The sequence below is a fragment of the Lissotriton helveticus genome, chromosome 6, assembly GCF_964261635.1.
Source record: "Lissotriton helveticus chromosome 6, aLisHel1.1, whole genome shotgun sequence".
In the NCBI taxonomy this organism is placed as follows: domain Eukaryota; kingdom Metazoa; phylum Chordata; class Amphibia; order Caudata; family Salamandridae; genus Lissotriton; species Lissotriton helveticus.
In genome coordinates, this window is record NC_136067.1 from 779,255,709 (window position 1) to 779,268,149 (window position 12,441).

The 12,441-nt window shown below is 45.9% G+C and overlaps 1 protein-coding gene across 3 annotated transcripts in view; it reads left to right on the plus strand.

Annotated features, from left to right (window-relative positions):
• The window catches only part of RNGTT (RNA guanylyltransferase and 5'-phosphatase), a 1,800,355-nt gene that overhangs the window by 1,663,506 nt on the left and 124,408 nt on the right, over nucleotides 1–12,441 (plus strand). The gene's annotated exons all lie outside the window — the stretch shown is intronic.

Here is a 12,441-nt window from a genome sequence, read left to right on the forward strand (position 1 = left end):
TGATATTGATACAAAATGCAGTGAAGTGCCATAATTATGTGAGGGTGAAGAAGTGTGCATTGTATGCTACCATGCAAACTATATTTCCATGTAAATGAAACACAATGGTGGATACCAAAAGATGAGACTACTTGTGTGGACACCTTCCCGAATCAAAGGCTATTTACCTCACTCTACAGACAAGCTACAACAATTATGATAGGTGGATCATGTGTCCCCGAATTTAATCAAAATAAAATGGCAGTCAATTAGATTCTTCACCTGGTATAATATTTCCTGATCAATGCAAGATCACTGGAAACTTATTCTGTAGTTATGTATGATTATATTTCCATCTCCTTATTTAGGCATGTTAGCGCCCACAGAAACGTAGCCTACTAAGCATGTGGTCCACACTTAAATTGATACTATCTGATGATTACTCAGTTCTGAGAAAAGATTGGCAAAATCAGAAGGGTGTGTTGGTGTTGTGTGGTGCTCCATTTTAGGGCAAAACGTGGAGATTTAAAACACCCTCTATAATGCATTTGAACAAATGATTATTAACCTCTTGAACTCACAGCAGTCATACCTTTAGTAGTATACTGACAACAATAACACCCACCGTCAACTCAGATTGATCTGTTGGATCTAGTACAAAAATGAATGGCAGCAGGTATTAAATCATAATTGAAGATAGTCTAACTTACTCTGGCATGCATAAGTGTATGGCGTGACATGGGTGTTAGTGCGGTCGTGAACAATGTCATTATCATCATTTATTAAAATCGGTGGCACATGTAGAGTGTAAATTGTAGAACGTCTTCTTGCATATGTTCTGCTATTTTTTTCGTTACATGTCCTGGACTGCTCCTACAGCTGAACTGTCATTCTTGCTGGAGCTGATGGTCCAAGAGCTCTATCGTCCTGTGTTAAAGTAAAGGGAAATGTTTACTAGTATATTAAATGTTTAATTGTATATAAAACTGCTTAAAAAGTTAAAAAAGGTTCTATGTTAAATATAAATTACATTATATATTTTAAATGTAGAACAGTAAAAAAGTAAGCATTAATAGCTCAATTTTAATTTGAAAATGAAATTATATTGCATATATTAAATTTAAAAAAGTTTTTAAAAGTTTAAATAAGTATTTATAGTACAATATAATTTTCATGATGGATTAACAGTGCTGTATAAAATTAATTTAAACTAATGTAATTATTAAAAAATATTAATCTTACATTTTCTTTTATATCTAGAAAAGGTTAGTAAAATATATCAAACCAATATAATTTCGTTTTATTTATAGTCCATATTTTAACATTAAATAAGGTATACTTTTTTTGCTAGTTGGAATGTGAAATGCCTGTTACAATGTGTGACACAGATTCTTATGTCATCATTGGGTATAGCGAAGCAGGAACATGTGGATTGGATTGGTTAATACCATAGTAAATTGGGATCGAGATTATAAGAAGGAATAGGTTGGAAAGTGATTATGTTATAAGCCTTTTATGAGACTTATATTCTTCATTGGCATTGGATTAATGAAGAAAACACTGCGTGAAAACAACTCCCTGAAGAAGTTTGTTATCTGAACAAAACACGATGACTGAGGCTGTAATCATTTAAATTGTTTTGGAAGAACACTAAAGAAGATACAAGAATCTTTGAACTACAGGACTTTTTTCCTTTTTAGGTGCACCTCTAGTGTAGTAACTTTATGCTCATCTGCTTTGCAGTAGTATTACTTAACAGCCGATACTAAGTAATGTGGGCACTGAATTCACTACTAGGGAAACAGTGTGGGAGGTGCAATTTGGTCTGCTTGGCCGCAGTTCAAAGGTGTTTTTAAAAACAATTTATCTATATTTTTAAATTACTAAAATAATGTAATTTATTTCATCATTAGTTCCTACGGAGTTTTATTTGAAGCCCCTACTTCTGTTATTGTTTTATTGGAAAGTGTTGCAGTATAAGTGGTGACTCTCCTGACTCGCTCGGAAGAGGTCGCTCTCCACACTCCCAAGGCTTTGTGGAATCGTAGCGCTTTCAAGCTGACTTGTGGTATCGTAGCGCTTTCAAGCTGACTTGTGATATAGTAGCGCTTTCAAGCTAATTTAGACCACCGCTCGCTCTGCTGCCATTATCTTTAGCGCTATTGCAGTGTGATTGTTAGGGATTTCCTAGCACTATATTACCTCTGCATTGCTGCCATTGCATGTATTGTCATTATAGTGCCCGCATTGCTATGCTCGCATTGAATTTAAAAGTTATTTCTGCCCGATTGTGCCTCTGCCCATACCTAGGAGTCACCTCAGATTGTGCCCCAGTCTCGCCCTGTTTCGCTTTCTCTTTGTTGATGCCATTTTGTTGTTGTTGTGCCTCATAGGCCGTCTCTACACCCCGCTCCCAGCTGCTCCTCCCTCCCACAGATAGTTGTAGACCGGCCCGTCTAACCCCGCGGTGTGACTCTCCTGACTCGCTCGGAAGAGGTCGCTCCCTACGCTCCCAAGGCTTTGTGGAATCGTAGCGCTTTCAAGCTGACTTGTGGTATCGTAGCGCTTTCAAGCTGACTTGTGATATCGTAGCGCTTTCAAGCTAATTTAGACCACCGTTTGCTCTGCTGCCATTATCTTTAGCGCTATTGCAGTGTGATTGTTAGGGATTTCCTAGCACTATATTACCTCTGCATTGCTGCCATTGCCTGTATTGTCATTATAGTGCCCGCATTGCTGTGCTCGCATTGAATTTAAAAGTTATTTCTGCCCGATTGTGCCTCTGCCCATACCTAGGAGTCACCTCAGATTGTGCCCCAGTCTCGCCCTGTTTCGCTTTCTCTTTGTTGATGCCATTTTGTTGTTGTTTATTTATTTATTTATTTTGAAAGTTTTATATAGCGCGAACAAGATCTTTGCAGATATCAGAGCGCTTTACAAACGAAGGTTATAGCATGTGAGTACATAACAATTGGGGTGGGGAAGGTACATGTGGGAGCATAGTCAGACTCAACAGCATAGTCAGATCAGACAGATACATCAATTATGATACAAGTACAAATAAGTTACATGTGGGAGCATAGTCAGACTCAACAGCATAGTCAGATCAGACAGATACATCAATTATGATACAAGTACAAATAAGTAATAGCGTAAACAATCAGGAAGGTCAATGATACGAGTCATACAAAATGCAAAAGATCAGTAGGACTGAATGGTACATTGACTGTAAATATCATACCCAATAATAATTCAAGTGTATTTAGCCATGAGGATAGCTTTTACTTCTTTCTTAAAAAGTATGGTGGAGGAGATGAGCCTGGTTTCGGGGGGGAGTGAGTTCCAGATCCTGGGTGCCATTCCTGAGAAGGAGCGTTTATAGGTTTTTTCCTTGCGAAATCTTTGGGGCTTTAGCAAGAGATTGTTAGTGCCTCTGGTGTTCCTGGAGCCTCCAGAAATCGTCAGCTTCTGAGCGAGGTATCCAGGTGAGCTCAGGTGGACAGCCTTGTGCGTCATGCAGGCGATTTTCAGATGTATTCTGGCTTCAGAAAGGCAGCCAGTTCAGGGATTTCAGATCAGGGGAGATGTGTGAATGTTTTTTTGATCCAGTGATGAGTCTCGCTGCGGCGTTTAGAGAAGCTCTTATGGGTGCCGTAGTAGTTAGGGGGAGACCGCAGAGGGCGATGCTGCCGTAGTCTATTCGAGGGATGACTAGTGCTTGTACCGCAGTATGGAAATCTTTGGCTGGGAGGAAGGGTTTGAGTTTCCTTAAGGTATTGATCTGGTAGTTTGCACCCTTAGTTGCTTTGTTGATGTGTTCCTGCATGTTGAGGTTGGTGTCGAGTGTTATGCCTAAAGATTTTGCTGAATCCACGATGGTAGGATGAACATTGAGTGCCGTTAGGTGTTTAAGCCAAATTTGAGCGGTAGTGATTTTCGCGGGAGGTGAGATCAGGAGGAACTCTGTTTTAAGGGCATTGAGTTTGAGATGATTAGCGGCCAGCCAAGATTGGTGCTTCTGATCGTTGAATTCAAGAGCATAATGTCTTTGGGTGATTGTAGTTTGAGATAAAGTTGGGTGTCATCGGCGTACATGTGGAAGTGAACATTGGATGCTAGTAGCAAGGTGGTGAGCGGCTCCATAACTAGGTTAAACAAAGTAGGGGATAGTGAGGATCCTTGTGGGACGCCTAGCGATACAGGTATTGGTGAAGACATCAGGTTGTTACTCTTGAATTTCTGCGATCTGTTGTGTAGAAAGGACGTGAACCACTTGAGCACAGTTCCAGATAGACCCATTCTTGTGTTTAATAGATCGAGTAGATTCTCATGTTTGACGGTGTCGAATGCAGGAGAGAGATCAAGAAGGATGAGGAGGCAGGTATCGTTTTGATCTAGGATTTGGAGGGCGTCGTCAATTATGTGAGTCATAGCAGTTTCTGTACTGTGATCTGCTCTAAAGCCTGATTGATGAGGGTTGAGTAGATCAAACTGATTGATGTGTTTAGTCAATTGTATTTGTGCGCATTTTTCCAACAGTTTGGCAAGAGTCGGAATATTGGTAATGGGACGGTAATTATTTAGATCAGAGGGGTCGGCTGAAGGTTTCTTTAGTAGAGGTGTGACTTGTCCAACATTGAGGGAGTCGGGGATGGTCCCTTGTTGGAGTGAACTGTTGATGATTTTAGTCCAGAGTGGGAGGAGCGACGGGATAAGTTCTTTGACAGCGTTGGCAGGAAGGGGGTCCGAGAGGTGATAGGCTGGTTTCACAGTGCTGAGCAGTCTACCAATTTCTTCTTCCGAATAGGTGACAAAGGATGACCATGTAGCATTGTTTTTTGGTTCAGTGGGAGCTGTGCAGTGGAGTTTGGGGTAAAGACTTACGTCAATGAGGAGATCGTTCTTTATGTTGTCGGTTTTTTGAGTAAAGAAAGAGGCGAGGTCTTCACAGGTGGGTGCTTCGCCCAAAGTGCTGACTGGTTGAGGTTGTTCCTTGGACTGTTGTGCCTCATAGGCCGTCTCTACACCCCGCTCCCGCCTCCCAGCTGCTCCTCCCTCCCACAGATAGTTGTAGACCGGCCCGTCTAACCCCGCGCTGTGACTCTCCTGACTCGCTCGGAAGAGGTCGCTCCCCACGCTCCCAAGGCTTTGTGGAATCGTAGCGCTTTCAAGCTGACTTGTGGTATCGTAGCGCTTTCAAGCTGACTTGTGATATCGTAGCGCTTTCAAGCTAATTGAGACCACCGCTCGCTCTGCTGCCATTATCTTTAGCGCTATTGCAGTGTGATTGTTAGGGATTTCCTAGCACTATATTACCTCTGCATTGCTGCCATTGCCTGTATTGTCATTATAGTGCCCGCATTGCTCTGCTCGCATTGAATTTAAAAGTTATTTCTGCCCGATTGTGCCTCTGCCCATACCTAGGAGTCACCTCAGATTGTGCCCCAGTCTCGCCCTGTTTCGCTTTCTCTTTGTTGATGCCATTTTGTTGTTGTTGTGCCTCATAGGCCGTCTCTACACCCTGCTCCCGCCTACCAGCTGCTCCTCCCTCCCACAGATAGTTGTAGACCGGCCCGTCTACCCCCGCGCTGTGACTCTCCTGACTCGCTCGGAAGAGGTCGCTCCCCACGCTCCCAAGGCTTTGTGGAATCGTAGCGCTTTCAAGCTGACTTGTGGTATCGTAGCGCTTTCAAGCTGACTTGTGATATCGTAGCGCTTTCAAGCTAATTTAGACCACCGCTCGGGCTGCTGCCATTATCTTTAGCGCTATTGCAGTGTGATTGTTAGGGATTTCCTAGCACTATATTACCTCTGCATTGCTGCCATTGCCTGTATTGTCATTATAGTGCCCACATTGCTCTGCTCGCATTCAATTTAAAAGCTATTTCTGCCCGATTGTGCCTCTGCCCATACCTAGGAGTCACCTCAGATTGTGCCCCAGTCTCGCCCTGTTTCGCTTTCTCTGTGTTGATGCCATTTTGTTGTTGTTGTGCCTCATAGGCCGTCTCTACACCCCGCTCCCGCCTCCCAGCTGCTCCTCCCTCGCCACACCCCCCCTCCACTATCCACTTATGACAGATGCTTCAGCGTGCAGCGTTCACGCGCAGCGGACGCGCCCCATGCGCGCCAAAGGTAAGCCCGTCTATGCCCGTCCGCGCCTGGACCGCGCCCAGCGCCAGACCCCCTGGCCCCTGCAAAATCCACTCCACCCGCATAACATACGACGCCGCAACCCTCTCAGCCCTTAACCCCGGACGCACACCACAATGCTTCCAAGCTGCCCCAGGACACACCCATGGACCCTTCACCTGCCACTCCTGCAAGTTCGACTGCATCAGGACCCACACCAAATCCACAAGCTCCAAACAGAGATCCAACACTAACCACCTAAAGTGCATCCTGCTCAGCACCCGCTCGGTCCACAGACACGCCATTGAACTCTGGAACCTACTCGACACTACATCGCCGGACGTCGCCTTCCTTACAGAAACATGGATGAACGCCTCATCAGCGCCCGACATTGCCATAGCCATACCGGACGCCTACAAGATCATCCGAAAAGATCGCACCAACCAAACAGGAGGAGGCATCGCCATCGTCCATAAGAACACCATCCACATCACGACCAGTTCCGACGATAACCTCGCTACCGCCGAACACCTTCACTTCCAGATCCACACCGACCCCAAAACTACACTCCGAGGCACCCTCATCTACAGACCCCCAGGACCCCGCACACATTTCAGTGAAGACATCACTGACTTCATCAGCCCACATGCCCTCCCCTCCGAGAACTACATACTACTGGGAGACCTCAACTTCCACCTGGAAAAGAAAACCGACAGCAACACCACTCAAACAACTTGTTGACACCCCCACTCACTTAGCCGGACACACTCTCGACCCTATCTTCACCTCCAGCAAGCACATCTCCTTCGATCACACCACAGCTCTCCATTGGACGGACCACAGCTGCGTTCACTTCAACTACAAAAAGACCACGACCCACAACCCCCCACAACCTATTCCTCGAAGAAATTGGAACAAAATCACCACCGACCAGCTCTTCACATCGCTTCACCAAACCCCTCCTGCCAAATCATCGGACCCAAACCAAGCAGCCACCAACATCACACAATGGATCACCGACAGCGCCGACGAACTAGCACCCTTGAAAAACCACCTAATCAAGCAAAGGAGCAAAAAGAGCCCCCTGGTTCAACGATGACCTTAAGAAATCCAAGAAGTTCTGTCGTACTCTCGAGAAAGCCTGGAGAAAAAACCCAACCACTGACAACCTAACCACCTTCAAGAACGCCACCCGCAAACACCACCAACTGATCCGATCCACCAAGAAATCAGCATTCAAGGATCGACTCAACAACAACGCCCAAAACAGCAAGGAACTATTCAACATCGTCAAAGAATTTACCAACCCCACCGCCGGCACCAACGACATCACTCCCTCCCAAGACCTTTGCGACTCTCTATCCTCATTCTTCCACAACAAAATCGCCGAAATACACAACAGCTTTGAAAACCAGTCAGAAGACCAGTCCACTCCACCCACCTCTGAACCAAAACCGCACTCTAACAACCTTTGCGCCTGGAACCCAATCACCACCGAAGACACCATCCACCTGATGAACTCCATCCACTCAGGATCGCCAACCGACCCATGTCCCCACCACATTTTCAACAAAGCAGACTCCATCATCGCACCCCATCTCCGCGATGTCATCAACTGCTCCTTCAACTCCGCCACCTTCCCGGAAAGCTGGAAACATGCCGAACTCAGCGCCCTTCTGAAGAAACCCACAGCAGACCCCACTGAACTTAAGAACTACCGCCCCATCTCGCTCCTCCCATTCCCTGCCAAAGTCATCGAGAAAGCCGTTAATAGTCAGCTCGCCGCCTTCCTTGAATCCAACAAATCCCTCGACCCCTCACAGTCCGGCTTCCGAGCAAAACACAGCACCGAGACCGCCCTCATCGCAGCAACAGACGACATTTGAACCCTACTGGACAAAGGAGAAACAGCTGCCCTCACCCTACTTGACCTCTCCGCAGCCTTCGACACAGTCTGTCATAGCACCCTCATACAACGCCTCAGCAACGTCAGAATACAAGGAAAAGCATTGGACTGGATCATCTCGTTCCTCGCCGGAAAAACCCAAAGAGTCCGTCTTCCCCCTTTTAGATCTGAAGCCACCGAAGTTATCTGCGGCGTACCACAAGGATCATCACTCAGCCCCACCCTCTTCAACGTATACATGAGCTCCCTCGCTTCCATCGCGCGCCAACACAACCTCAACATCATCTCCTACGCAGACGACACCCAGCTGATCCTCTCCCTCACCAAAGACCCAAACACCGCCAAAACCAACTTACATGAAGGAATGAAAGAAGTAGCTGAATGGATGAAGAACAGCCGTTTAAAACTAAACTCGGACAAAACGGAACTCCTCATCTTGGGGTCATCCCCCTCTGCCTGGGACGACTCATGGTGGCCACCGGCCCTGGGAACCGCACCCATACCAACAGACCACGCTCGTAACCTGGGCTTCATCCTGGACTCCTCCCTCTCGATGACCAGACAAGCCAACGCCGTCTCATCCTCTTGCTTCAACATCCTACGCATGCTCAAAAAAATCTTCCGTTGGATCCCCACCGAAACAAGAAAGACGGTCACTCACGCACTGGTCACCAGCCAACTGGATTACGGAAACACCCTTTACGCCGGAACTACAGCCAAACTACAGAAAAAACTCCAACGCATCCAAAACGCCTCAGCCAGACTCATACTGGACATCCCCCGGCAAGCTCACATTTCCGGCCACCTGAAAGACCTCCATTGGCTCCCCGTCAACAAGAGAATAACGTTCCGTCTCCTCACCCACGCACACAAAGCCCTCTATGACCTAGGACCAGAATGCCTCAACACGCGACTGTCCTTCTACACCCCCACCCGCCAACTACGATCGTCCAACCAAGCCCTCGCCGCAATTCCGCGCATCCATAGATCCACCATGGGGGGAAGATCCTTCTCCTACTTAGCAGCCAAAATCTGGAATTCTCTCCCCACCCACCTCCGCCTTACACAGAACCACCTCTCCTTCAGAAAACAACTAAAAACATGGATATTCGATAAGTAAAGCACCCCCCTCCCTCATGCGTCTTGAGACCCTCTGGGTGAGTAGTGCGCTATACAAATTTTTGAACTTGAACTTATCTCGGCAGTCAAGACACAGCTTTCTGCACAGAAAAGATAGGAGTCAGAGGCGGGAACATTTTAGTGTACATTAGTAGTACCATCGCAAAACTATTAATCATGCTACAAAATGCAGTTTGTGAATAGTCCACGTACTTAACAGAGTACTGACTTTAACTGACTGTTGCCACCACTGAAAAAACAAAGACACGAGAACCAATAGGTGCTTTGCATTCGTCCTGCATAACAAAATGTGCTTAGTGACAGTGATATGATTATGCTTTTATTTGTTAGTTTAGATAGTTGATATATCGGCTGCAAAGAATTAATCCCAAACTATACATACTTTGCTGACGTGTTGATGAATTGCTGTTGTATTTTAAGCCTGCCAAGCAATTAGCACAAATCTATAATATCAGTACATTATAGAAAACATCACCTTTTGCCTCATTTTCCAAGTTTCTGAGATTATATGTCTTCAGGCCACTGCCTACTTGTCACATATGTAGATTATATGTATGTATTCATTTGCATATTTTTGTGGTATTTTCATGGCGCAGACCTAGTTGAAAGGCAAACACACAGCGAGTGAGTGATTGAAGGGGTATCTGGGTTGTGAGAGTGGAATCACCCGTCATGTCCTTGTAATGTAGAGTTGTTTGAAGATTTGTGTCTTCCACTCTTTCCTAAAAAGGAGCAAGTTTGCCAAGTCGTGGTGGATACCGGGATATCATTCTAGATCCTGGGTACATAAATGTAGATGACCTGTTACATTATTTGTCAATTTTTTCCATTTCTTTGACTGCCCTGATTGTGCCCTCGCTGCAGGTAGATCGAAATTTTGACAGCCCCCAGAGGTGGCGAGCTTTTTCTCTAGATTGGCATGGGTGCTGATCGTGATGGCTTTGTAGATGATGCAACTGGTTTGCAGACAATGAGGGCTGGGAGCAAGGGTAGTCAGTGGAGTTCCATTAGGGTAGATTAATGTGTACATACTTCTTCAGCCTCTCGACTAGGCTGACTGTGGCGTGTAGGAGGATTTATGGGTGGTCAGTGTGGTGTTTGGGAAGCCATAGAGCAGAGCATTGCCACCAGACAAATTCGAGAGTATGCAATTTTAGGTTTCTGGCTTTTTAAAAGTATTAACTACCTCAGAATATTGTCTATATAATGTAACATGAATACACCGATTAATAGCTGTATACCTCGAGTAGTTGTGTTTGTGTGTGTCAGAAATATTCAGTTTCCCCTCTGAATATATCGATTTTAGTTACATGAAATCAGGATACAGGGACTGTAGCCTTTTCTGAATTGGATTTTTTCCCTTTGCAGCGATTTTTCAATGAGAGGTATTAATAGGGCGCCCGTTTAAAACAATACCGAAGGAAATTAATTTGCTGAGAGATTTGTTTTTCTTAAGAACAAATACAATCACACAAAGCTGCCAAATAACATTCATGCTGTTATCGATCTCCTGTCTGCGCAGCGCGAACTTGCAACCCTTGATGTATGCGTGCTACGAGGAAGGAAGGGGAATGCTGATCAAATAAAGAAACCATTTATTAACCGTATCGGTAAGATATATGAAAGTATTTTCTGTGCCTCGTTAGCGAGGCGCCAGAGTTCGCTCCCTTGTCCCGCGAATTCATATTCTAAGTTTATGAACAAAAATAATAATAATTTTTGAATGAATGGAAAGATAATTGGATATGAATGTACTTTATTTGGATAACTTATGAAAGAACTATCCTTAAAAATCAGAACATTTTCGGGCGAGATGCGAGGAAGATATCGGCAGCCTGGAAGATGACGATTGGCAGGATGCCTTGCAGAGCCCCCGCGAAATCGCGATAAGGATTAGGTTCCGTCTTGTCCAATTAAAAATATTGCACCAGGTGTATTACCCGCGAGCTCACCTGTTCTCATGGGGCAGGAGCCTGTCTCCCCTGTGTGCAAGGGGCTGTCAAGGGGAGGGAACCTTCTTCCATATTCTCTGGGATTGTCCGAATGTGGTACCTTTTTGGGCCAGGGTGGCCCCCCTTCATGTTTCATATTAGACTCCCAGTCGTGGCACAGAGACACATGTGGCAGATTAGCACGTGGCACCTTACGCATCAAGAGTGTTCCAGCTATATTGAATCCAAAATCCATTTTTACTTTGCAGTGAACAAGGGCTCTGTGGAGTCTGCGGTTACACTGTGGGCGCCTAGTAAACCTACACCTAGTGCGTTGATTAAAGGGTATGTGCGGGGCAATGAGGCATAAAAACTGGAGGAGACGTTTCTGGATACCCAGATACTCTCCATGGAGAGGAGGGTCCAGTGGCGACCTTCAGCTGCTCTCAATCGCCAGCTGGCGTGGGCTCGCTCTTGCCTACAAAAGGTCTTGCTGGAGGAAGCCTGACAATGCTGAAGGGCATTGATACAGAGGGTCTACGAGCATGGGGATAAGTCCGGAAAGCTTCTCTATTGGCTGGTCACCACAGAGGTCGCCTCAAGGTGGTGGTGTCAGTTATGAATGCCGGTTGGCATTTGTGAGTAGAGGTTCTAGCTGTGGCACAGGCGTTTGCAGACTATTATCATACCTTGTATGCAGTCCAAGGATCTGGATCAAGCACTTACTGTAGAAGAGATAGGGAAGGCGCTATCAGATATTTGCTCGGGCAATACTCGGGGTTCCAGCGGGTTCTCAATGGAGCACTACCAGAGGTTTCAGAATCTCCTACTCCCCCACCTGTAAGCACGGTATGATGAGTCAGCCTCCCAAGCAGTGTTCCCTAAGGGACTAGACACAGCCACACTTGTGGTGCTCCCTAAACCGATCCAGCCTCTGGATAAATGCTACTCATACTGGCCTATTACTCGCATCAGTTCAGAAATTAAAATATATGCCAATGTGTTGGCTAATCGGATGCTTCGTGCCCTTCCCTTTTAGATTCAACCGGACCAATGCAGCTTCATGCCAGCCCGAAGTACAAGATATTATGTTCGTTGAGTCCAGGATGCACTTTCCCAGGCTCAGCGCCTTCGTGGGTCTGCAGCCTTTCTTTTGGTTGACTTTGAGAAGGCTATTGACACTGTGGACTGGTTCTCCTCAAATACAATGTTGGAGAGGGCTGGGTTGAGGCCCTGCCTTCGCGCTCCCATCAATTTACTTTATGCCCACTTGACGGCTCAAGCCCTGGTTGATGGCGTTTTGTCTCCCCCATTTCCTATCTATAGAGGCCCCTGACAGGGTTGTCCTTTGTCTCC